At 39.6% G+C, this 24,887-nt stretch overlaps 1 pseudogene; it reads right to left on the reverse strand.

Annotated features, from left to right (window-relative positions):
* Positions 1 to 815: 815 nt before the first annotated feature.
* Positions 816 to 2,141, reverse strand: LOC148013367 (uncharacterized; annotated as a pseudogene).
* Positions 2,142 to 24,887: the final 22,746 nt, after the last annotated feature.

The raw sequence follows: 24,887 nt of genomic DNA on the forward strand, positions 1-24,887 counted from the left end.
TTGGAAAGTGTATAGATGGCAAACATGTTCAGGTAGTACAAGAGACCTAACTAGCCCACTACAAGCACAGTAGTACCCAATAAGCTAATCCAGTCACTTGCTAGCCCACAACTGGTCAAATGTCATAAGAGACTCGGCTTCTCCTCCCCATCCCTAGCTATACCCCACCTCTTATGTGACAAGTGGAGATCTTCTTGCCCCATGACTAGATCTAGCACGTGGAAGTGCAGGGTCAAGCATGTGTGGAAAGCCACTCCTGTCTACAAGCTTAACATTTTTAGATGGAGGTTGAGTACAAAGAAACTTCCCCTAAGGGCTCATTTAGCCAGGAGGATGCCATGTCTCTTTGTGCCCTCTTTGCAAATAGGAGGAAGAGGATGAGGAGCACTTATTTTGGGTCTCTTGCCATCCTACCCCGGTCTAGAATAGGGTTAGGAAGTGGTTGAAGGAAGCCGATCTCATGGTCGACTTTAGTTTCACCACAATGCTCTTAGCTGATCGAAATCATCCGGATGATGCCACATGGAAGCTGCTTAGTTTGATTTCAGTAGTCACTCTTAAATTTCTTTGGGATAGGAGGAATGATACAGCTTTCAAAACAAATCCATAGACTGGTATCACTTGCCCTTTGGTGCTGAGACCTGCTACACTCCTAGAGTGTTGGAAATTCGTTACTTCAATCAATATAATAGTATCACATTTAAAAAAAACCATCTTGCATTGTTTATCCGTTTGCACAGGTTCCAACATGTTGGCAAGACATATTCATGTGGCCTTGATTTTCGAAGGACAAAATGCAATATAATCATAATGGGAGGAAGGGAACCGTGAGTAGCGTGTAGGCATCAGTCAGGAAAATAGTATATTGGACGACCTTACGATGACGTGAGCAGAAGGCGACGATGGTGGCTGGCGGGACAGGGAGGCAGCGGAGAGCCACACAGGCCCGCGTTGGATTGGTACGAGGAGGCGTCGAAGGTGGTGAAAGGGGCCTGCTGAGGGATCTCTCCTGACAAATGGTTGTAGGACACGTTGAAGTTGAGGAGCCCTTGGAGCTGCACGAAAGTGGAAGGGATGCTGCCGGTCAGCTGGTTGTGGTCCAAAAATATGAATCGTAGCGAGGTTAGGTTGCCCAGAGAAGCGGGAATGGCGCCCGAGAGCTGGTTGTGGTCCAGAACCAAACTTTCCAGGTAGGCGACGTGGCCGAGCTCCGGTGGGATGGGGCCTGAGAGGGCGTTATTGGAGAGGTCGATCAAGGGAGTGATGTCGTCGGAGACGCCTGGGAGCGCGGAGAGGCGTGCGATCCACCGAGGAAAAGGGCCCGAGAGGCCGCAGCCACTGAGGTGGAGCTCGCCAAGAAAGGGCAGGGTGGCCAGGCCGGACACGCGGTCGGCGCTCGGCCCGATGGGGTTGCCGTCGAGAGAGGCGATCTCCAGTTGCTTGAGGTTGGAGAGGTCTTTGGGCAGGCCCCTGATGAGGTTGTGGTCCAGGTAGAGCTCCAAGAGGCTGGTGAGGTTGGCGGTGAAGGCGTCGGGCACCACGCCCGAGAGGAGGTTGTTGGAAAGGTAGGCGAAGTAGAGGCTCGAGAGCTACCCAAACGAGGCAGGGATCGGGCCATCGATGGCGTTATCGATGATGTTGACGCGCTGCAGGCCGGCCATCTGGCCTATCGAGCGAGGCAGAGGGCCGGACAGCTTGTTATGGGAGACGTCCAGCTCTTGCAAGGCCGCCAGGCGCCCGAAGGACTCCGGGATGTGGCCGTGGAAGCTGTTCTGGCCCAAGTTCAGGTTTTGGAGCGCCGAGAGGGAGCCCAGGGAAGGGGAGAGGGCTCCGCGCAGGCCCGCATTGGAGAGGTCCAGCCCTGTCACGCGGCCTGTGGCGGCGTCGCACGTGACGCCTCTCCACCCGGAGCAGCAGTTGGCCTTGGACGCCTGTGCCTTTCACGTGTCCAGGTAGCCGGACGGGTCCCCGGTCACGGCCGCCTGGAATTTCAGCAAGGCCACCCGGTCTTGGGTTGCGCATATCGCCGCCCCCTCGGCTTGCTGCAATACTAAGACCGCTGCAGCCCAGTATAGAGACGCCAGTACTATGATCAACGCGTGATCAATCCTTCTCGGCTCGTGGAGACCTGCGGTCGACATCATGCCAAATTTTATATTATAAGGTTGTACTACCACTGAGAAGGTGCAGAAACTAAGTGATCGCCCCCTGTGCGCGAGCTGCTAGCTAATAATTGACTTCAGCTCGAGTCTCGATCGATAGCTCTGATCGGCAGTGCTATTTTTATTGTATGTGCAAGAATACTGTAAGTCGAGCCCGATAGAGGGACGTGAAAATGGAACTTGATACAATGCAGATAAGGTGGGCAGAAGTTGAGTTGACAAAGATGAGAAATCTTAGCCCTTCCTACCTCGATGAGAGCTTTATCTATATCTACCCAGAGCTACCCACCAGCATCCAGGTCCAAGAAAGAGTGCAGGTCAACGCAACACTCTCCGATTCAAAGCCGATGACTGCTAAGTGGCAACCGGTCAACAGAAAACCGGCCAGCATGGGGGCAATTCAGCACTGCATAATTCCTGATCACTCATGATTCCGAAAACCCGCCATCTTGACTCGTTCTCAGCACATAAAAAACATGGAAGAGGCGTCGAAGCTCTGCTGGCCAGCTAGGTACTGAAGAGTCCACCTATATGAGCATGAGGTTCTAGAATGTATTTTCTCTCTTACAATGGTGACTGGCATTGGAGGGCTGATAAGGAGCTTATATGAGTGTAATTTGACAAATGCAACTTGGAGTTGCTTTCACGATTACGCATAGGTAAATCAATGTGCTTGAAAAATCAATGCGTACCTTTGTTTTACCTTCTTGTGTGTAGGCAAATGACACGAGCTTTTATGTCGCTTGTACGTATGCAAAGGATGAGAGTGAATTTGTATGCAAGCTATTTGTTTATGAGACATCTACTTTTGTGTATGTGTATATGTACATCCTTATTTTTCTTCGCTAGTAATTGGGCCAGGTTGCAGGTAAAGAATAGAATTCCTTGCAACAAAGTTTTGAACTTGACCACTTCTATTGCTTGTTAGCCATTAGGAGGCTAGATGTGGGAAGCATTTGCTAGACACATTTTCAATCAATCGGAACTTGTAACATCCAAAGCATGCCGCCATGGAAATACCCTTCTTGATGGCATATTGAGACTTGGCCCTTAGAAACTATTGATGGGTTTGTGCTTGTTGAGGGGTGTTAAGATGTCAAATCAACTTATTGGTATAGTATGTGTGACAAACAGTGAAATTTGGCATGTTTTATCAACGATCTCCAATGAAGGGCACAATTTGGAGTGAAATTCATAAAATTAATTAATCTAAGGACATAAATCTATTCAAATATGTGGTACTAAGAAAGCATTCAATGCAAAAAATGAGCTCTTTCCATTTTAATAGATTAAGAACAATTGTACCTATGAGTTTCCATTTTGATAGATTAAGATCAATTGTAGTTATGAATTTGATCTCATCTTTAGATTCTTCTCCACAGTTTCCATACATTCACAAGTTTGTTTTGGGAGAAAGGATTTGTAAGTGCATGTGCTTTGCAAGTCATTGAGGTGTGGATAGGCTCGATATTGATGGGCATCCTTGGAGGGTTGACTTGTGCATACAATGGTATACCACTTATGACTACGCTTGTTAGCACCTTTCCACAGAAGTGCCCAATATTTTGAATGAGCAAGAATTGACTCCAAATACGAGAAGTGGGCCTTCCTAAGGGCTCACCCAAAAGGGAGGATGGGCAATGCAAATAAGAAAGCACAAAAGATGTAGCCAGTTCTCTTGAAAAGCAGTAGAATGAGGTAGAGGCATGTACAAACATTGTCATGAGATTTTAAGTCCATGGTATGAAATTAGAAGGAAAGTAGTATTCTAAGGAGTTCAATAGAATGCATACATGGCATGTTGAGACAAGAATTCCAAGATAGTTTATTCATGGAGTGACTTAGTTGTGGGTGCAATGAACAGTGTTGAACATGACTAGAAGAGGATGAAGTGCCAAGTCAATTTGGAACTTAGGCAAGTGGAGGTTTGTATGTGGCATGAGTTAGGTGTGAAAGAGGGACTTTAATGATTGACTTTGGGAGCCTTTGGAGGGACTGAATGGAATTGTGTGTTGGGGGAGGTTGTTGATGTGGAAAGTTTACAACAAGAAAATACATGGATAGGGGGCACATGATGAAGAGAAGAAGGGGAGGGGGGGGGACTTATGCCTCTAGCATAATCAAGCTTTTTGATGACATCTCAGGGCTGAATCTCCTTCAAAACTTCATGCATGGTATGTGGACTAAAGAGAGGACTCTTAGGATCATTGTGAAGGGTTTCCAGGTACCCATCCTTACTTTATTACTCAAGAACAAGGCTGATGGTTCCCTATCCTTTTAGAATGAATTTTGGCTATCACAAGAGAGATTTGAAGCTTATTTAGGCTATAAATAGTAGGGTACAATAGTGAGAAGCCAGCGTAGCTTGCTGTTCATAGAGCTTTTGAGCTCTAATAGTGGTTTAGGGTCATCTCTTGGGTGTATATCATTCCCTATCATTGGGGAAATGCTTTGTACTTGTATGAGACTAAGCTTTACAAGAATTTGGAGTAGCATATGAATCATTATTTACTACTATAATAAATAGTAAATTCAAGGCTAAAATGGTAATTTGGTAGCCATAGAAGGATTTGACAGGGTTCAATGCTTCCTATTGCTTGGTATAGTGCCGATATGGTAGGAGCTACCTCGTGCCACATAGATGCAAGAACAAAACATGAATTTTGAAGCCTATGTGATTCATAAGTTGTCTTTCTTTTTAATCTTTCTCTCCCTACTCTTTGCATTCCTTCTGTCCTAAACCCCTATGGCTAGGCCTTCAACCCTATATGCTCCAACATTGGTGAGTTGAACGTGAAAGCTTTTGGAAGGATTGAGAATATGGGAGAATCACCAAGTTCTAGTTCTACTGTAGGAATTAGTAATGATATGAGACATGTGCTATTGCTACTATAATAGCAATGGTGAAACAACAACAAAGATAGCAAGGCGTTGAGAAGCTCGATATTTTCGCAATGAATGCTTTGCATGTAGTTGAGCATAAATTGAAGCAATTTAATAGTCCTAATGTGTCAAGTTATCTGTGTGTGTATGTAGCAAAAATGGATTTTTTGGATGTTTCATAGTATGCATCGAACCAATACTTTGCTCATCTTATCGTACAAGCATTGAAAGATCGACTTGTAGCTTTCTATGGGAAAGATTTAGATTGGAGTAAATTTATAATCTCTAAGAGAAGAAATTTTTCTTGAAGACACTAGTTTGGTCACATGCAGGATGTTTATGGATTGGGTTGAGAGACCCAACAAACGTCTTGCAACTACTACTTTGCTACAATAATTGGACAATTGGTATGTATAGTTGGATGCTGTTGAGTAGTAAGATTTAGAGGGTTAGAATATTGATTTGTTTTTGGAAGTTGCACATCCAACCTTGCAAGAAAAATTAGGGGACCATTTGGAAGATAAGACAATATAAATAGTGCTAAAAACTAAGTGGTTGCATGTAATAGAAGTTATAAATATGATTGTTAAGAAGAAAATAATGAAATTGAGATTGAGTATAAAGGTTATGCTTGCCACCTCTAGAAAAGCACTAGAAGTTGTAGCAAATCCAATTGTTTCTATGGCAGTTCCTCCGATTATACATGTTGGTTCAAGTATAAAAGAGGAGCTTTTGGATGAGATAGGGAAAGGCATGTGAGATCTTCAACTAAGTACGTTTATGAAATTGGATGAAAAGGTGGAAGAAAGGGATCAGACATTAGCCCCAAATCCTACCCGAGAGGGATTTCTATGCAGGTGTGTATGATATTACAACCCTCAGCATGAGAGGAAAAATTGTGCATCTTATCATGATGCACAAAGTTCTAGAAATTTGTATATTTTGGAAGGATGGTAAGATCCATTCAAGGGAGACAAGTCTACCAGTTGAGCGAACAAACCTTGGAAAAGGTGGTTTGCAAAAGTGCCTTGAGGAATTGGTAGTAAGAAATGCATTCATAGCCATAGATGCTATCACACATGGTTTATAGATTGAGAAATCTCTTGGTTCTCTTATTATATGTATGGTTGACACAAAGTCTCAAGTACGGTCATGTTATTTGGATTGTGTAGTAAAGGGAAAGACTTCTAAGGCTGAATTGGTCAAAATATATGGAATATGGTAAGTTGGGATGCTCTAGGTTACTCTTTTATAGTCTATGAATACTTGCGAGAAGTGTAGAATATTAATTTAGTTGTGGAGAAAAAGAGGAGAAGAGACAATGATGTTGTAGGTACCTCAAAGAGCATGATATGGAGTAAAGTAGAGTAGAAAAAGGCTATTGAAAAAGCCACTGTCGAATACATAATGAAAGATGTAGTGCAGGAAAGAAGCATGGATGAAAGAAGAAAAGTAAGCAACCTAGGTATAAATTGTAGTATGACATAAAGAGTGCCACATTGACATTAAGAAAGTGCTTGAGGAGTAGATCCTTAATAGTAAGGTTGCTTGGTGAGGTACTGAGAATAGCAAAGCGTGAATTTCATGATGAAATTGTAGATACTATTAGGAGAAAAAGGAACTTTATGGAAGTGATGATATGAGACATGTGCTATTGCTACGACAATAGCAATGGTGAAACAACAACAAAGACAAACTTTGAGAAGCTTGATACTATGGCAATGAATGCTTTGCAAGTAGTTGAGCATGAAATGAAGGAGTTTAATGGTCCTAATGTGTTAAATTATTTGTGGATGTATGCAACAAAAGTGGATTTCTTGGGGGTTTCATAGTATGCATGGAGCCGCTACTTTGCTCATCTTACCATACAAGTACTAAAAGATCGACTTGTAGCTTTGTATAGTAAAGATTTAAGTTGGATTACATTTATAAAAGCTCCAACATAAGAGTTTGTTCTTGAAGATAGTGGTTGGGTCACACACAGGACATTTATGGATTGGGTTGAAAGATCCAACAAAGGTCTTGCAGCTACTACTGCTTTGCTACAATAATTTGACAATCGGTATGTATTGTTGTAGGATATTGAGAAGTAAGCTTTAGAGGGTTAGAAAATTGAATTGTTTTTGAAATCTATAGATTGAGCCTTGTAGGAAAAATTGAGAGACCATTTGGAAGATGAGACAATGGAAACATGGCTAAAACTAAGTGGTTGCATGCAACAAAAGTTGTGAATATTATTGTTAAGAAGGAAATAGTGAAATTGAGATTGGGTACAGGGACTACGTTTGCCACCTTTTGCAAAGCACTAGAATTTGCAACAAAGCCAATTGTTTCTATGGCTATTTCTCTAGTTATGCATGCTAGTTCAACTATAAAAGAGGAGGTTTTGGTTGAGATAATGAAGAGCATGCGTGATATTCAGTTGATGTTTACAAAATGAAATGAAATTAAGGTTGAAGAAAGGGATCACGGAGTAGCCCCAAAACCTACACAAATGGGGTTTATACATAGGTGTATATATATGATAGCTCTCAACACGAGAGGTGAAATTGTGCATCTTATCATGATATGCAAACCATAAATTCGATCTTTTGGAAGGATGGTAAGATCCATTCAAGAGAGACAAGTTTGCCTCTTGAGCCAAACCTTGGCAAAGATGGTATGTAGAAGGGTCTTGAGGAATCGGTAGCAAGAAATGCATTCACAAACAGTTTTAGAAATTTTATTGCACAATAGATAGAATCTGAGCAAGGAGTAGAGAACATACAATAAAAATGAGAAGAATAGAGACCACTTCAATTTCAAACAAACTAATACAAAGATGGCTATGCCCACCCGTACACTTCCACTATGAAGCTTAGATAGTGATCCAGAGAGTTGATAGGTGAAAAGCTTAAGGATAGCTAGAAGAACTCTAATTGGATGAAAGATAGATTGATGCTGGCTTTAGAGGGGCCTTCCTTTTATAGCCCGAAAAGGACAAAGGCTACATCCACAAAGGTCAAATTTTTGCCAACCGGTCACAATAGACCTCATCTCACATACAAGTCAAGACCCACCCAATGTTTGTTCTCACACATGGTTTCTCCTCGTAATAGGGGACTTACAACTCAGAGCACCATAAAACATTTGTGTGCCGCCTTACGAGGGTGGGGCATTGAGGATATCTAACCATAGCCATAGATGTCCAGCCACAGATGAACTACATTCTTGGCCCAATGCCAAGTCTCTAAAGATGAATTCGAAGGAGATCCTTCGTAACAGCTTTGGTGAATATATCCACTCCATTCTCCTCTATTGGATAATAGACCCGGATAACTCTACTATTGCATCCTTGATCAAGTTATGTACATAGTGATATTGGATCTCAATGTGTTTGGTAAGTACATGAAGGATTGTATTTTTGGCAATGGAAATGCAACTCTAATTATCACATCTTAGCACTATTGGATCTTTATCCTATACTTCCATATGCCATACAATCCTCATAAACCATGTTGCTTCACATGTAGCAAAGCAAGCTGCCTGTACTCTACTTTGGTAGAAGACAATGCCATACTTGGTTGCTTCTTAACTGATCCAAGAGAAGATTCGTGAACCTAATGAGAAACAATAACTAGAAATTAATTTCATAGAATCAATGTCATCTATCCAATCTGACTCAGCATTCTCTATAATAAGAGCACTTCTAGAAGTGTATGTGATACCATAGTCAAGAGTTCCCTTCAAGTATCTGAGTACCCACATCCTAGCTTCCCAATGACTTTCTTGTGGATTGTTTTAGGACCTACTCAAAACACCAATAGCAAAACTAATATTTGACCTGGTATTACACAAGTAGATAAGACTGCCAACCAACCATCTATATCTTCCAATGTTTGCTAGTGTTGATGTATCCTCAATGGATAACTTCACATTCACCTCCATAGGAGCTTTCTCATTACACTTGATCATGCCAAATGCTTTCAAGATCTCCCATGCATATTTCTTTTGAGAGATGAATATTTTACAAGGTTCTTACCAGACTTCAATCCCCAAACAATAGTGCAATAAGCCCAAGTTTGTCATTTCAAACTTTGAGCTCAAAGCCTTTCGAGTTTGATAGATCATATCTTCATAGTCACATGTAATAAGAAGATTGTCCACATATAAGACAATCACTATAGACTTTTCACTATCCTTGTAAACCTATAAGTTAGCATATGAGGTGCGCCTTTTGAAATTCAAACCTAGAAAGAATTTATCTATCCACTAGTACCATGCTCTAGAGGCTTGTTTTAGTCCATAAAGTGCCTTCTTCAACTTACAAAATTTGTTCTCTAAATGAGGGACCTCAAATCCTAGTGGCTTAGCCACGTAGACCTCCTCCTTGAGATCACCATACAAGAACATTGATTTGACATCAGACATTGCAAAAAATGTGCGAATAGTGGTCATTCTAGCAGTTGCAGCAAATGATTCTTGAAAATTAAATTCTTCAACCTACAAAAACCCCAGTGCAACTAATTTGGGTTTGTACTTTTCTAAGCTGCCATCAGCCTTGTACTTTACCTTTCAGATCACTTGGTGCCAATAATCTCTCTCCTTTTTGGTGAATCCACTAGCTCGCAAGTGTCATTCTTCATTATGTAGGTATACTCAGCTTGTATAGTTGTCCTCCTTGCTGGATTGAGAAGTGTTTCTTCCAAGTCTATTGGCTCCTCTACTTCTTTCATAATCTCAACCATCAAGACCATATTGACTATATGTGAGAAGAAGCCTTTCTTTGCTCCTCTATTCTCAAAGATCTCCTTGGTCCATCTACCTTTTCCTCATTTGTGGTAGGCATAGGATTACTACGATCATAGAGATGCTTCACCCATCATGGCAATGGATTTTTCATTGGCGTGATTACAGATTGGTGATATTTTTTCTCATCATCTGAAGATGATGCTTCCTCCTCCTTGAGAGTAGGGAGGACAACTCTCTTTCTAAAACATGAGACAAATAGTTTCTTACCAGAGTAGGCCTCATGAAGAGTTTTGCTATTATGAGACTTTGTGTAGCTTCAATTGAGAATGTGGATTGCAGTATTAATAGCTTTTTCCCAAAATTGGTGCCCTTGCCCTTAAGCAATGTACCTTGCCATTTCTACAGTAGTGCAATTTTGGCATTTAACAATGCCATTTTGTTGAGGTGTATGAGGCATTTTCAATTGATGCTTAATCCCTTTACTCTTGCAAAAGTCTTCAAACTCCTTTGAGTTGAACTGACCAACCACCATATATTCTAAACTTCTTCACACTTTTTCTGTTCTCATTCTCAAAAAGTTTTAGCCATTCTTTAAACTTACCAAAATCTTGAGCCTTATCATGAAGGAAGTACACCCACATCTTCCTATTGTAGTTGTCGATGATGATCAATATAAAATAAGAAGATCCTCAGCATAAACCAACTCTAGAGGAGCCTTTGCTTTGTTCTTACTTTCTTGTGGAAATACATTTCCCTATTGCTTGCCCACCATATAAGCTTCACATAGTTTCTTCATTTCATTTATAAAAGGTAAATGAGCAACCATACCTTATGCATCTCCTTCAACACTACAAAATGAATGTGACCAAATCTTTTATGACAAAGTTTACTTGTGCCCACACTAGCAGTGGATATAAGAGCTCTTAGCTCATACAAGTTGTTTCTCCTTTCTTCTTTGTTGACAACTTTTCCAGCTTTGTCGATAATTTCTATACATATCTTAGTGAATCTCATCTCATGGCCAAGATCAATTTTATAGAAGCAACTGATAGTAGATTTCTCTGAATCTCTAGAATATACAACACATTTGAAACATTCTTGAGTTCACCATTTGCAGTAACAAAGAAAATAGTATATGTGCCCTTAGTAAGACATTTTGCATAATTTCTAATCATCATAGTAGTGATGGATTCATACCTAGGCTTCATAGAATTATATAGATCTTTCTTGTTAGTCATGTGATGCAGGAGGTGCCACTATCCAATACCCATGAGTTAGCGAATTAGATATTCCTTGCACCAAGGAACACACTTTCTCAATGGTCACCATGAATAACTCCAACTCTGCTTCAACCATATTGGCTATCTCTTTCTCTTTAGTCTTCACGATGACATTCTTTTCATCTATCTTCTACGACAACCTATAATTGCATGCCCTTTCTTCTTGCAGTAGAAGCACTCTCCTTGAAACTTTTTCTTACCATCCTTCTTCTTTTTGTCTTTGTTGGTAGAGGAACCACATTTTCCTTTTGCATTGGTAGGAAATGCAACATCTCCATTGCTGCTACCTTCTTGGGCTTTAAGCTGCAACTTCTCCTCCATTAGTAGTACACAAAATTCCTCAAATGTCAAAGCTTGGGGTCTCACTTGAGTATTTAGGGCAGTTACCAATCCATTAAACTTTGGTGGACAAATCCAAAGATACCTCCGAGCTAGCTTCTCATTAGTCTTTTATATCCCAATGCCATCCATTTGGTCACATAAATTCCTTATTCAAGTGATAAATGCTTTAGTTATCTCTTTTTCAGCAAACTTCTATGCTGCTAGTTGATTCTCCAAGTTTTGAATCCTTGTTTGATTTCATGTTTCGTATTGAATCCTCAGTACATTTCAAGCCTCTGATGCCTTGGTTGAATATGCTAAAATCAACGTCAAAACAACTTGCAACTAAGGCAAACAATGTATTTGCATTCCTTTGTCTCCAAGCTCATAGAAGATCTGAACATGGAGGAATCATAACACTCAAATTTGATGGATTGAGGGTGGATTGTGGTTCTCCATTAGTCCCCAATACTGTCTCGAGGAGCTCATAAGAATCAAGGGTAGTAGTGATTTTAAACTTCTTCATAGTGTTGTTTGTACCATCTAGCTTGTCTTCATTGAAGGTTGGTGGATGAGTATTTAGTGTTTGAATTATCGATATAGTAGTCACAACACATTCGGGGGGTTTTGAGGTCTCGAAAATGCTCTATAAGTGATCTTAGAGAGAGAAAATATTTTAAGAAATAAAATCATTTTTTATTTTTAAAAACTTTTATACTTTGGTAAGTAAATATATAACACATCAAACCTAGAAATCTAGGCCGCCATAAAGGTGACAAAGATTGTCATAATCAAGATCTTACTCATCCTAATTAAAGTGAAAACTAATATTCAATTTGAATTTTTTTCAACGTTTGATTACTTTCCTCCATTGCCACTCTCGTCTTTCTTTCCCATCCTTACTAGTTTCTTCTTCTGCCATCCAATGATCTCTATAGCTCTAGTAAAAGGCCTCTCTATCATCTTCATATTGAGTTGGATAGTGAGTATGAACCCATAAGGAAGAGAATAAAACCCATTACCATTACAGAGTCTACGAAACATATACTCAGGTTTGAAGGAAAGAAGAATCTTGATCTTTGGTTAGATGGCAGGCTATATCCCAAAGATCCTAGCAAAAATAACACTCATCCTTTCTATAATAGCTCTTTATTGTTGAGGTTCATTGGTGATGGTTATAATGGGTTTCTAGACTATACACTTAACTTGGTTGCAGAAAAGGATGTCCTCAAATTGGAGAACCATCTTTTATCAAAACATAACAACAAGCTATTGCAGAAGCTAGATGGCTATCAACAGAGGATTCATTTGTTGGAAAAATGCATCAAATCTTATCAACGGAAAAAAACTATTTTAGAACTTGGAAATAAAAAAAAGGCTCCTAGAAATATTGAGAGTCTTAGACAAGGAGGAGATGGTTGTAGTAAAAGAATCCAAGAAACAAGATATATTTTTGTTCCACTTTAAAAATATGAGATATGACATTGTTTATAATTAATTGTATTGATTTGTGATGTTGATTTTGTTTAGGTCTCTTCTTCAAATCGAATGCAAGTGAAAGAGATTCTTTCAAAGCATCTCAGTTTTATTATTATCTTCTTCCTTCAGTAGTTTCAAAAGATATTTGGAGAAGAAGAAATTTAAAAAGGCAAAGAAACAATGCTTGGAGTCATTTATAAAGGATCTCTCTTTGGATATTTAGTGTAGAAGACACTAGATAATATTGGTATCGGTCGAGATGCTTATATACAACTTTTTCAGTTTTATAGTCAAACATGAAGTAAGGACAAATACATAACTGCATACTTCCAAGGCCATTTGTGATTAGAACTATTAGACAGATAGTGAATAACAAGGTAATGGAGATTCTGGGTGAGTCTTTCCATATCAAGGCTAGCTTCAAGGGCAAGAAAAAGGATGTTGTATTCAATGAATTTAACAATATTTTCCTTGACTTGCCCACCCTCCAATGCTTAATGATTAGATTCTATGACTTGTCACTAGAAGAGGTAGAAGGAGTGACTAGATTTGTGGTTAAACTTGATGAAAGTGAGATTCTAAAATCTACAAAACTAGAGAGAGTCTCTATTACCTCGATGAATAGAGAACTTTCATCAGATCATTACAATCACTCAATGTCATTCAGTGTTCAATCGGAACACAACATTTGATGGCTAGGAGCATTCGAAGTAGATATAGAGGATTTTGATATATTGTATTGGGTTTTTCATCGAACACCAATACTTGATGTTATTAAGAGACAACAACCAGGAGAAGAGCTATTTGTTGAAGGATTTGGGAACTATAAGATTGAGTGGCACATAGCTAGTGACTTAAAGACACTTAAATGTATGTACAATGTATCAAAGGGAGCCAACTCTAGATCTCCTTGCCTATATTGCATGTCCTTAGCTAGAGAGTTGAACTCAAGCAATTGGAACAGAGCTCCCTCTAAGCACAACAAGTATCCACAGTTTAAGCCAGTCCTAGATATTCCTTTAGTGAATGCCCATATCTATACACTTCATGCGCTTTGTAGGATAATTGAAAAGCTTGTTCATCTTTATATAGGACTTGCATGGAAGCTCAAGCCATTATCAGCTAGAATAGATGCTACAACAAAGATTAAAAAAGTCTTATTTGCAATTGGTTTGCAAGGTTGTAATGTTGTTATTGAACCAGATCTTCAAAAGTGTAAGGATGGAAATTGTGTCCCCAAAAAGCCATCTATTGGTGGAGTGAAGGCTAGAAGGTTCCTAGACTTTCATGGGAGACTTGGTAAGATAAACTCTAGGAATGGTGGCTCAACTATTAGATACAATCAATGGAAGTGCCTACATAATGGAGTTAAGGATCATGCTGATAATGGACAAGCTTGGATAGAAAAACCAATGTTTGGGAAACACTAGACAAAGTATTCTTTTATTGTGATAAAATAGAGTGGAATGATGATGATCTCAAATACTTCAAAAACCAATTGAACCTTTTTAAAAAGGCAATGATAGAAGCTTGGGGTAATCAACACTTCACTTACTATATGGTAAGAAGTTTGCATATGCATGTCTCTTTATTGTCTGACTCATATAGGGTTTTCTAATTGAATTTCTTTATTTTTTAACTATGCATCATATTTTATACAACCATGCTTCATATTTTATCAAGAAATATGGATCTCTATCTATTTGGTCAACCCAAGGTATTGAATTTCTTTATTGAAATTTTGGTGGAGGATGAAGAAGCTTGGGGTAATCAACACTTCACTCACTATGACAGAAGCATAGCCTTTGATTTTCTTATCTTAGAATTATAAAAGAAGTGAACAAATATATTAATAGACATGAACAAAGTAACTTTTCTTAGCCTACTTGAGATACTAGGTTTTAATGCTCTTTGTACCTCAGAAAATATTTTACGTCTATAGCCCTCACTAGTAACTCGACTTGGCAAAGGCCACTCAAAGCTTGAAAAATCTGGTAAAGGAAGGGGGGATATTGATCCCCATTGGCTATGTTGCATGGGGACAATATAAGAATGGTCATAGAAGAATATTTCATTATCTGCAAGCTCTGCCTTCTTTCTACCTTTGTACATCACTTCTCCGATCAAGCCATGCATCACATCAATCACATCGATAATAGACTCGACCAGTTGCCATTCCTCAAGATTAGAGGGATAGACATCTACAAGACAAGTGAAAAAATGTTATAATGGCCAACCTTAAACCAAGTTCAAGAAAAGAAAGACTTTAAGAATTAAATCCTTACAATTTGGTTTATGCATTGGAAGATTTGAACTTCCAGGTTTCAAATATAGCTCTCTATGAATAAACACATGTTGCACTAGAACCTCTTTTATGCTATTCTTATTTATTCCAAGCTTGAAATATCAAATTATACCCTTCCAAGCAAATATGAACGAGCTCTCATATCTTCGCCTTTTCCCACATTTTGCCTATTGCATGGTGATCCAACTGCCTTTGCTAATGATTGTAGGAATCCATCTTCCATATTTTTGGAACGAGTTAAACACTGATATGGATGTGATTTGGGAGCTTGGACGCCTTTTTGAAGATCAAATTTATGTATCCATAGCAAAGAGAGAGAGAGAGAGAGAGAGAGAGAGAGAGAGAGAGGACTAGGCTACAACGAGAGGGACAAAAGAAACGAGGGAAATACATGAGAGGGACAAAAGAAAGGAGGAAAAAAAAATGTGACAAGAACTTTACTAATTTGATTTTAGAGTAAACCTATAATGATCATTAATTCAGACATATTATTAAATAAAAGAGGTCAGGACTATATATCATTAATGTAAAGAATGTCATAATAACGAATATAAGAGGCTAAAAAAAATATTGATAATACAAAGTTGTAATATTACTATGTATGTATCTTTTTGTAAAATATTTTTTTGCATTTTTAAAAATAGAAGTTCCGTTATGGAGGCTTTGCTCTTATTGGTCTAGAGCACTCTCTTTCTATATCCTAAAAGGGATTTTCAAGACCTCAAAGCTCCCCTAATGACTTGATACTCCAGCACGGATACCTAATGCAACAAATGAAATTTTTCATCTTCGTTGTTAGGCCCTTGCCTCTTGTGTACTCTTCACTCCTTGGAGACCTTGGGCTCTAATATTACCATGTAGAAATTTTATGGGATAGCGAACAAAATTTGAGCAAGGAGTAGAGAATACACAAAAAATATGAGAAGAACATAGGCTACTTGAATTTCAAATGAACTGATAGAAAGATGGCTCTATGCACCCATGTACTTGCACTATGAAGCTTAGATGGTGATCCAGACAGGTGATAGTAGGTGAAGAGCTTAAGGGTAGTTGGAAGAACTCTGAGTGGGTGAAAGATAGATTGACAATGGCTTTAGAGAGGTCTTCCTTTTATAGCCTGGGAAGGTAGTCTGCTTAGCATGTTTGACAATATTATGAATCTTCCCTAGTGGTTTTCTTTACCATCGGGCTAGAGGTGCTTCCCGTGGACCCCCATTAGGGGGGCTACTAGCCCCTCTTCCTTGAGTTGTTACTAGCATAACTACTCTATCTAACCCAAAGACTATATCCACAAAGAACATCTTTTTTCTATCTGGTCACATATAGACCCCATCTGACATGCAAGTTAGGACCCACCCAATGTCCATGCTCACACATGGCTTCTCCTCATAATGGGAGCCTTATAACCTAGAGCATCATGGATCATTGGTGGCACCTTACATGGGTGGGGCATTGAGCATATTTAATAGTAGCCACTAGATGCTATCATAGATGGTTTACAAATTGAGAAATTTATTGGTTATCTTGGTATATGTATGGTAAATAGAAAGTCTCAAGTATGTCATGTTCTTTGGATTGTTTAGTAAAGAAAAAGACTTCCACGTTGAATTGTCTTTTGTATGTTAGATTATATGGAGTATGATAGGATGGGATGCTTTGATTGACTCTTTTATAGTCTATGCATACTTGGAAGAAATGGAGAATATTAACATAGTTGTGGAGAAAAAGAGGACTAGAAGAGACAATGAAGTTGTAAGTACCTCAAAGATGATGACAGGAGCAAAGAGAAGCAATAAAAGGTTACTAAAAATCACTCATGAACACATAATGAAATATATAGTGCAGGAAAGAAGCATGAAGGAAAGAAGAAATGTAAGCTGCCTAGGTGTAAATTATAGTTTGACATAGAGATTGCCACTGACATTAAGAAAGTGCTTGAGGAGTGGATCCTTAATAGAAAGGTTGAGTTTATGGTGAGGCTGTTAAGCATTGGAAGACCAAGATGGAAAAAATGTGGAAAATTCAAAAAATCAAAAGCAGAAGACAATCCTAAGGCAATAGGAAGATGGAGAACAAATGTGTAACAAGGAAAATTTGAAGACACAGAGCACATGAAAGTGTAAATGTAAAAAGAGGGCACACAACAATAAGTGCATCTTACTATTTTTGCAAAAAGAGCACTAGGCGCCTTGTAATTTATATTGTAAAAGAGCACCAGGCTTTCTCCCATGCAAGTTGTAAAGAATGAGAGGTAGAGTTAAGGCCATGCTAATAGGAAAGGAGGAGAAAAAAGAGTGGAGGAATGGACAAAGGCCGAATCAAAAAGGGGGATGGCCACACCCAAGGAGGAAATAAGGTATGTATAAAAGTCAAAAAGTGAATGAAGAAGCTCATTCTTGGTGTGTGGAAAAATTTTCTCTCTTCTTACTTCTTGCTCTTGCTTCATTTTTGTATATGAGAGAGAGTGTGTGTGTGTATGTGAGAGGGACTGTGGAGAAGCTCATATTCTCCTCCCTTCATCATCATATTCCTCTCTTCTCCTTCTCACATATGACTATGGAGCTTAAAGCTTGGAGCTTGGAGATGGAGCTTGCTTGAAGGCACACCTTGGATCATGGAGCTATTGATGGATTTGTGAGAGGAGGAAACTCAATTGGATTCAAAGGTAAACTCACTACATTTATGTATGCGAGAGTGTGCACGGCTATGTGAGAGGTATCCATAGCTCTCAACTTAAAACTCTTGAAGCAATAAGCAGTCCGTGGGTCTTGGCGATGTGCTCGCGATCAAGAGCGATGACATTTTGGTTCCATTTTAGGGACCAACTGATTCAAGATTGAGTGCTTGTGCACTCCAAATCGAGTGATGGAGTAGGAGTTCATCTCCAAAATGATGCTTTGTTAAATAGGAAGCGAGGGAGTCAGATGCCATTCGATCTCTCTTGTGGATTAGTTCAAGTTTAGGAAGCTTTGTATGCATTGGTTAGAGTAGAAGAAGTATATTTTGATTAGGTCTGAGACATAAAGGTTTGGGAAATAAGGAGAAAAGAAGGCAAAGATAACTCTCTATATAACCAAGAAACATGGAAACATGCCTTCCTAGAGGCTCCATGAGAGTGTGGACTTTTTACATGTTTACCAAGAACACAATCATCACAAAAGTTAAGCTTTGAGCTTTTCACATCAACTCTTCCAAGTAAAGAGAATGCCTGCAAACCCTTTTGGCTCATATGTCCAAGACGCTTGTGCTATAACTCCATGTGCGACTACATTTCAACAACTGCAACAAACTTTTTAGGAAGTGCCTTACAGTAGAGATAATACTGAGTTCCATTTTTACCACCTTTAGTGACTAGCATAGATCCTTTTTGTATTTTCCACATACCACCACAAAAAGTAGTGAAGTAACCCTTGCCGTCTAGTTGCCCAACAAAAAGCAAGCTCTTCTTGATGGCAAGTACATACCTAACATCATGAAGAATCAATTCCTGACCATTTTCTAGAGCCAAGTGTATGATGCCCATTCATTCAATTATACATGCATGATCGTTAAGTATAATCACATCAATTAGGTCATGATTGTTACCAAGGTAGACTTTTCCAAGATTACCTTTTGCATGAGTAGAAAAACACTCCAAAGATGGAGTTATATGAAAAGAAGCACCACTCTCAATAATCCATGATTGTGGCAAACGATCATGAGCTGACAACAAAGCATCTATCACCTCTGTTTTAGTGATATACATGTCCTCCACTGTCATAGCAAGTGGATATGAAAATGCAAGCAGCAAATCAGCATCTTTATCATATTCTATTTCCTCAATAACAACACTAGATACCACATTTTCTTTTTCTATCTCTTTAGGGATAGAGCTGCCATCCTTGTCATTCTTTTTTCCTTTTGCATTAGCTTTCCTCTTGCGCTCTTGTTCCTTTTTAAAGTATCCACAATCGGGCTTTTTATGCCCTTTACGACCACATTGATAACAAGTTACATCTTGCTGTTTTTCCTTGCTTTTGCTGTGATTCTTGTTTTTCTTTGTAGCATTATATCTTTTTTCAGTTCTTCCTCTTACATTGTAGGCTGATCCACTATTTTCCCCACTTGCCTTGTGTCTAATCTCTTCATTTAGAATAGAACCACACACACCATCAAATGTCAAGTTGGGGTTATTTCTCAATGACACAACCAATGCTTCCCATGAATCAGACAAGGTCGTGACCAAGAAAACTAACTCAAAATACTAGTGAAAGCATTCAAATTCTTTGAGGCAGCCTTGGACTCATCAAGCTTCAAGTTGACCAACTTCCGCATGAGATGTACCTAATTGACAGGAGTTGTATTCTCATAAGTAGCCTTGAGTTTCTCCCAAACTACATAGGTAGTATCAAGTCCCTTTATATCAACCAAGTTATCATCTGTGCTGGTCACTTTAATGTAAGTAATGGCCTTTTCATTCATTTTAGCCCAATCCTCGTGCTTACACCATGTTGTACATGTTTAATTGCATAAAGACAACTAATGAGGTAGACACAAATGGAAAAAGCCATAACCTAGTGCCATTACATTGATAGACATGTCAATGGAAATCTATTAAGTTGTACAAATGTAGTTTTAGACCACACGCTTTAAAAAACTGTAAACTAAGTTATACCAATGTTATTTTAGACTTGAAAAGTGAGCAGAAGGTGGAAGCACAAGTGAAAGCGAGAAGAGAGTAAGAGCTATGGAGGTTCAAGCAAGAAGAGAAAGACCAATGTCGGAGCATATAAGATAGAAGGTCTACAATAAGGGTATGAGATAGAAGGGTTTAGAGAGAGTAAAACTAGAAATAGGAAGAAAGATAGAGTATTAAGTGTTCAGATGAAGTGTAAGACAATGATAGAGGCACAATCCGATGATTCTATTCCATATAGAATCTAGCAGTACAACTCAATACCTCCATATAAGATGCCCGAATCCTAGGCATGCAAACATACTTGGAACAATTACCCAATACACAATACAAGACTATAGCTTAAAAACCTTTAATATGCAACAAGATCTTTTGTTGTGCATAGATCGAAAAACAAAGCGTGCACCTCATAAATCCATACAGCTAAATCTCTATAGTAAATGATAGGCATTAATGCTAAGAAGTGATACCAAGCATCAGAATCCATTAGGATCACTGTTTATCTAGTACAAGGCTTCCAAAAACCACATCAATCCTATATGAAAATTTTATTATAGTGAGAAGAAAACACTCATTGCTACCCATAAATCTAAGAAAAACTCAATCTTTGATGTCTACAAAATGTCTATCAATGGTGGTAGAGAGTAAGAATCAAGCATTTAAGCACATGGGAATCCCTGCTTAAGCCTCCACAATCCATGAATAGCTTGCTACCCTATTCTTCCGATGAGTATATAGCTCAAAAAGACCACACACCCCTCTCTTCTCTTCTCCCTCCAATGTATGAATCACAATGCTACTTACTATTCCTAAATGCAAGAGCACTTTTCCCCTTCTTGTTTTTCTCCAGTTGCATGCCCCAATCTTTAGTAAACTGTCCATGATTTAGAGCAAGTCCATTTAGTCCCCCCAAATGGTGTTGAAAAATGCATTGGCTATCCTCTCCTACACCACACACTTTTTTTTCATCAAACTCTTCCCTTAGTCACTTAAGTCACTCCGTAAGTCTTTCAGTAGTCTGTGGCCCTCCCTCAATTATATAGGGGAGGGGAGGGAATCCTTCCCTCTCAAACGTGTCCCTACGCATGGCCGTGAAGCCGAGCAAGCTCCAGCGAGGAGCTTGCTGGCTCTTCTATTCCCTTCCCCCCTCCCACCTCGACCGTCATGGACAGGAGGATAGGAGAAAAAAAATTTCCCCTTTAACCTTAATAGGAGGTGAGTTTGATATATTACAATGGTATTATTACAAGTTGATATCTTTTGACTACTCGCAAAATGTTTGAAAAGCAATTGAAGTTTATGACCTAGCCTAATTTCCATGAGGTTAGATTACATGAGAAAAGATCCTAGAATGATATTTATAGGGCACATATATGAATATGATCTAAGGGAAGGATGAATGTAGTTCTAGATCAAGGATTAAGAAATCATTAATTAATAAAATATTTATCAACCTTGTGTTAAATTTTTTTGAATAAATTATGTAGTTCATTATAAGAAATCTAGAACCTTGAGAGAATGCCTCGTCCAGTGGAAAGATTATCCCGAGGAGGATGCCACGTGGATAGATGAAAGCACTCTCAACCATCAATATCCCTAGTTTATCTCGAAATGAGGACATCTTGATTCCTCCAAGGGGAAGAGAATGTAATAATTTCGATTCCTAAATAAACACATTCTTCATACGAACCTCCTCTTAGGAGGCCAAAAGGATAAAATAATGGCAATTATTATTATTATTATTCCCCTTTTCCCCCAGCCGATTGTCCTCGGGATCCAAAAACCCCCTTTCCTGTGGACCCCCTCCAAGTTTTAAAAAAAGCCCATTAAGCCTTTCTTTTTTCCCCCTCACGTTCTTACTCAAAGGATCATTTCAAACCTCAGGGTATCTTAGAACCCCATTTCTATTGGCCTTCACAAGACACCCTCTTCTCCCCCTTTTTCCATTTCACCCAAGGGCTTTTGAATAGCTCATTTAACCCAGGAGTTAAGGCTTTTTCCCCCCCTTTGGGTTCCCCACAAGCATCCACTAGCCCGAGTTCAAAAACCCTTCCCGTGGGCCTTTGTTATTGCCTCTCTAGTGGGTTTAAAAGCCCATTTATTCCAAAACAAAAAGGCCGCATTTGCGATGGCTCCTAAGAAAGCACAAGGCGCAGCCGCAGGAGGATCGTCTCCTAACATCCATGTGGACATTTCACCACAAGTCCAGGTTCTTCTTCCTAAATTTGATTAACGTCGTAATATTTCAATTATGCATGGACCATTTGAGGAATTAGGATGCATGTTCTTTTTATTGAAAATACTTTGGCTAATAGCTCACAATTGAGGGATTCAGTCATTAGTATTTTCCAATAAAACAAAAAAAATAAAGTGTGCATAAGATTTCTATACATTTCTAGCAAGTGGCTTTTATGCATTGCAAAATAATGAAATTAGATTGATTAATGCCCCTATTTACAAAACGGAATTATGATAGTACACTTCGATTAAGCATGGAAGGAATAAACCGCATATCGCATTATTAAACATTTTTTTTACAAATGATTCTTAGAGAAAGTTGCTAGCAAGCATAGGAAATTGCTAGGGCTTCATGAAGAAGATTTAACTCTAGGCAAGTGGCCTAAAAAGCTCAAATCAACGAAAGGTTGTGTAAGTTCAGCATACGACAAATCCATTCGGAAAAGAAAGTAGAAAAGTATCTTGCAAGAGGATGAATAATCGTCCTGACATAGTACCTTTCTTGGGTAAAGTGACCAAGATACGGGTATCAGATATTTGCTTGGAAGCAAAGGACCAATCATTAAATTGAAATAGCATATTTATTGCTAATAGCACTTAAGGAATTGGTTAAATCGAGTTAATAGGGTACGGCCCTAACCCAAGGATAAGGGTTAACAAACAAACCCTCGAGGATCTTGCCAAGTCGCAATTGACCCCAGATCGAGTGCTGGATGCATTCGGAAAGAAGGATTCACTCCTTAGTTGTTGGCCAAAATAACGACCACTGGAAATGATTGTGCTTGTAACAGTTTAGAGAGCATTGTTTTGCTTTGTTTTGTCAAGAAATTAAAGGATGAAAAGATATCTAATGCTTCAGGTTGAAGACCTGAAGGGACACGCAGCTTCAGTTACCCCTGATTGCCTGCCTGACCCTAACCAAGGGGGTTGTTGACCATGCCGGGAAAGTGGACCGAACCCTCCGCGAGAGGTCTCTCCGTTGAGCGCTACTTGGAGTAGGAGGACGTTTGGGAGCTAGAGGGGGACTCTGGCTATAAATCCCTCTCCTTCGGGGCCCTACACAAGGGGCCAACGTGACTCGGGATTGGATCTCGAGGCCTGCATACTAGTCTACGGGAGGAATCTTGGATTAGGAATCCTTCTGGATTGCTGGATAGCCTTCGGGCGGATTATGGATAAGTCTACGGGCTGGAATTTATGTATTTCAAAGATAAATATGATAGGGCTAATTAAGGAAGCTGATTGATACATGTCCAACTAAATGTGTTAGGTAATTAAATAACTAAAATAACCTGAGGAAAGTGTGGTGGATGTGGCCATGGGTTCGTTCTACAGATGGGTGGTCCCGGTTGGCCGGGAACTTTTCTCAATCATGATGGACAGCAAGAAGATCGTTCAAAGGACACAAATGCAAAGGGCACTGACCTAGAAGTCTAAGTTATAATAATCCCGATTTACGATGTTTTAGGGGAATGGAATGGGACTATGCCTTATAGCAGAGAGTTCGAGCCTTGCATCCCTCTCATTTTCCATTCTCTTTGAACCAAGTGCAGTGTGAATCCGCTACGGACCTGGCCTTTCTGCGTAAAGTAGTTCGCTCGGGTTCGACGCTAGTTGCTATTTAGGAAATCACCAATAGGGAAAACTTGATTCAGGTCGATCCTAAGTGGGAATGGCTAGAATACTTCCGCTACGTGGCAGATGCGGAAAGTCCTAGATCGCAAACCCCGTTACATTCCATAGAAGTGCCGGCGGAGCTTTCTAGATATTCTTTCCGATGGATTGCTAAGCCATGTGTCGTGAAGACAATAGGTGGACACGTTATAGTTGGTATCAGAGCGAACCAACAAAGGATTTGTTTTTATGAAATCTTAATAAGATGAAGTGAAGCAAATGCTGCTGTTCCGAACATTTCCTTACTTTCAATGCTGTCTTGCAGAATTATGAAGCATGGAACAAGTTCTAAGTATTTTGAGTCATGTTTATGACTGCAATGCATTCCCCGGAGTATCGACAAAGGGTTGAGATGATGAACATCCTAGAGTGTATCTATAATCCATCACCTTTGTATATGGAACGAAGATGGATGGGTGCCTCAGGAATCTACTATTATTATAGCTGCCCACCGGTTTGCATACCTTCAAACCAACCTAAAGAGGATCAAGTGGTTGGAAGACCTGAAAGTCATGAAGGTGTTCATTTTTGTGGAGGCTCATGTAAACTCAACTTTACATATTCGAGGTCGGAGGGTTGAGCTGAACTCATATGTATATGAGGAAGTGACCCGTGTAATCCCTGCCGATAGGATCAAGGTGTTGGGGCGCCATGAGAAGAATGGGTTCCAAAGGAAAGGATACCCTGATCTTCCAATGACTTACCGATTCCTGAAGATCCATGACCCGAAACCATACTATTATCCAGTTCCCGTAGATAAATGTAATACAACATTATTCTCCCCAAACTAAATGTAAACAGTTATCATATCATCCCTGTAATATCCCGCGTTAATAAAAATGAATTAGTTAATGGAAAATTTTTTATTCCCCCCTTATCCCTCCAGCCGACTGACGAGCTGGAGGGGGAGGGGAATAGAAGGAGCTACTAAGCTCCTTGGTGGAGCCTTTGGAGGGAGGGAGGACATGTGTGTCTACACGCAAGGAGGGAAGATCCCCCTCCCCTCCATTATTTAATCGAGGGGGCGTAGGCTGAAGGAAGTAGGACGGTCTGCTGTTGCTGTGAAGGAGAGGCTGAAGCCGCCGAAGGACGAAGAAGACAACACTACCATGAATGGGAGGGTTGTCGTAGAGCCAGTC

This window comes from Lygodium microphyllum, chromosome 26 (assembly GCF_053477565.2).
Source record: "Lygodium microphyllum isolate KBCC chromosome 26, Lygodium_microphyllum_v1.1.10, whole genome shotgun sequence".
In the NCBI taxonomy this organism is placed as follows: Eukaryota; Viridiplantae; Streptophyta; class Polypodiopsida; order Schizaeales; family Lygodiaceae; genus Lygodium; species Lygodium microphyllum.